Raw genomic sequence first — 3,034 nt, forward strand, 5'->3', positions numbered from 1 at the left:
TCAGCTGACAGTGAGAACACACAGGCGCATGCGCACACACGCACGCACGCACGCACGCACGCATATGAGCCCAGCAGCACACTCCAGGACTGGGCTCTCATTTCCCAGGCCTGGAGTGAGAGAATGAATGTGATTCTAACCGAGGGCGGGAGGAAAGACTCTTTCAATCTTTGCTGATGGCTGTGGCCACCGCATTCCTTATGGAAGTAAGAGGAGGACGCTGGGAACACGAAGGCTGAGGAGGAACTGAAAAAGCAGCACCCCTAAGGAAAGGTGTGGGAAAAGAGACAGAAGCCCCAGATGCCTCACCGAAAACCAGTTTTAGGAGGAGAGGATGGAAGTAGGGGAGAGCGGGGATGGCACAATGGCCTGGAAAGCATGTGTCTTAGGGTTTCTATTGCTGGAGTGAAGTTGCATGACAAAAATGCAGAGAAAGGGGCTTCTGGGGTTTACGCTTCTACATTGTAGTCATCTCTGAAAGAAGCCAGGACAGGAACTCAAACAAGGCAGCAACCTTAAGGCAGGAGCTGAGGCAGAGGCCATGGAGGGATGCTGCTTCCTGGCTTGCTCACCATGGCTTGCTCAGACTGCTTTTTATAGAACCCAGGACCACTAGCCCAGAAATGGCACCAACCACAGCGGACTGAGCCCTCCCCCATCAGTAACTAATTAAGAAAACGCCTTACAGCCAGATCTTATGGAGGCATTTTCTCAATTGAGGTTTCTTCCTTTCGGCTAACTCTAGATGGTATCAAGTTGACGTAAGGCTAGCCAACACTGGGTGTCCCTTAAGAAAACAGTAGTCCCAAGGGATAGTACCCAAAGTTCTGTCTACCTAAGGAGGGACAGAAAGACACCCAGGCCACGTGTCTGCAGCAGATGATTTTGTGATGTGTCTGTTCAGACTTGCCTTAGCTGTGCCCCGAGGCTCCCAATGGGAACCAATTTAAATATAAGTTCCTGATCCCAGAAGCTCAACTGTGTGAACAGTAGTTATGCTTGACAGGCTGACAGAAAATAGTGCAGCACCTTAAGATGTGTTGCCTTTGAGTGGGAGCTTTCTTCCCACTATCTGAGGCCTATAAGATGTATTAAGAAAACTTTTTACTGTGGAAAATATGAAGGGTGCTGAGATTGGGTGGGGGAGGCTGTTGGTGATAAGTTGTCACACTGTCCTTTCAGTGGGTGGAGGAGCCTCATGTTCTTTCAACATGGCAATGAGCCTGATGTTGTATAAATGCTGCCATGGCCACTGGTGTGATTCTTGAGTTCACTGGCCACTTCGCTGTCACTATTAACATTGTCCATATTCATTTGTGTTACAAGTTGCACAAAGGGATTGCTTCTGGATATTTAACTACTCGCTCGCTGTGTTCTAAGGCTGTATTTGATTGTCATACACTGTTCTTGGAGGCCCAGTTAACATTCCTTCTCTATCTTGGGTCTTGACCTTTCTCACCTTCTTCACCCCAGCTAACTGTGTCATCTCCCATTCCCTGCTAGCTTGCCTCCAGTTCTTTCAACATCAGGAATTTGTGAGGAACTTCTAACTCCTGAGCCTGTGGCAGCTGCCATCAAAGCTTTGTAGGAAGCCTGAGCCCGTGTAGTCACCTGGCTTTTGGTTTTGGTTTTGGTTTTGGGTTTTTTTTGTTTGTTTTTTTTTTGTTCGTTTGTTTGGTTGGTTGATTTTTTTTTTTTTTTTTTTTTTTTTTTTTTTTTTTTTTTTTTTTTTTTTTTTTTTTTTTTGGTTTTTCGAGACAGGGTTTCTGTCCTGGAACTCACTCTGTAGACCAGGCTGGCCTCGAACTCAGAAATCCGCCTGCCTCTGCCTCCCAAGTGCTGGGATTAAAGGCATGCGCCACCACTGCCTGGCATGCCTGGTTTTTAATGCCAAGCTATTGAGGCTCCCAAACCTCAGTCCCAAATCCTAGGGTCATTTACACACCTGCTTTCACAATCTCAGGACAGCTACAAGATCTTCAATGTTTACAACTAAACCGACTCTTGATGTGTGAACAAGAGCTCCTGGAACGAGCCAGCCAGCTGATTAGAACCGCACTGTTGGGCTGGAGAGATGGCTCAATGGTTAAGAGCACCGACTGCTCTTCCAAAGGTCCTGAGTTCAAATCCCAGCAACCACATGGCGGCTCGCAACCATCTGTAATGGGATCTGATGTCCTCTTCTGGTGTGTCTGAAAACAGCTATATATAATAAATAAAGATTTATATCTTAAAAAAAAAAGAACCTCACTGTTATGGAGAGACTGGACTGTTGTAAGCTCAGAGCCTGATTACAATTCATCTTGGTCCATCTTTAGCTCCTTCCTTGCCCACATCTGTGTAGAACTAACATCCTTACAGATTAAAAACTAAAACTAAAACAACAACAACAAAAAAACCCCACAACCCTTGGAATGAATTTAAAACAAACCAACAAAAGATAAAACAAACAACTGCAACAAAAACACACCTAGTTTTCCAGGAGTCAAAGGGCCAAGGGTGTTGACAGTCAGCATCTAAAGTGTCTGACAGAGTTCTCCCCATCTTCCTATAACCTGCCTACCTCATGTACCCACCACTGTATTTGGAAAAGTACCTTGATTTTTTACTTTCTCTGTTCTGTTACTATAAGAAGCTCCTAAAATTGCTACCTCAGCTAGGCAGTGGTGGTGCATGCTCCCCCACCTCCCACCCCGAGACAGGGGTTCTCTGTGTAGCCCCGGTTGTCCTGGAACTCACTCTGTAGACCAGGCTGGCCTCGAACTCAGAAATCCGCCCACCTCTGCCTCCCAAGTACTGGGATTAAAGCTGTGTGCCACCACTGCCCGGCTTGCGCATGCCTTTAATCCCAGCATTTGGGAGGCAGAGGCGGGCGGATTTCTGAGTTCGAGGCCAGCCTGGTCTACAGAGTGAGTTCCAGGACAGCCAGAGCTACAGAGAGAAACCCTGTCTCGAAAAACAAAAAAACAAACAACAACAACAACAAAATTGCTACCTCATGGACACATGGGATTTGGAGTAAATAAATCTGTGC

This window comes from Mastomys coucha, unplaced genomic scaffold (assembly GCF_008632895.1).
Source record: "Mastomys coucha isolate ucsf_1 unplaced genomic scaffold, UCSF_Mcou_1 pScaffold18, whole genome shotgun sequence".
NCBI classification, from domain to species: Eukaryota; Metazoa; Chordata; class Mammalia; order Rodentia; family Muridae; genus Mastomys; species Mastomys coucha.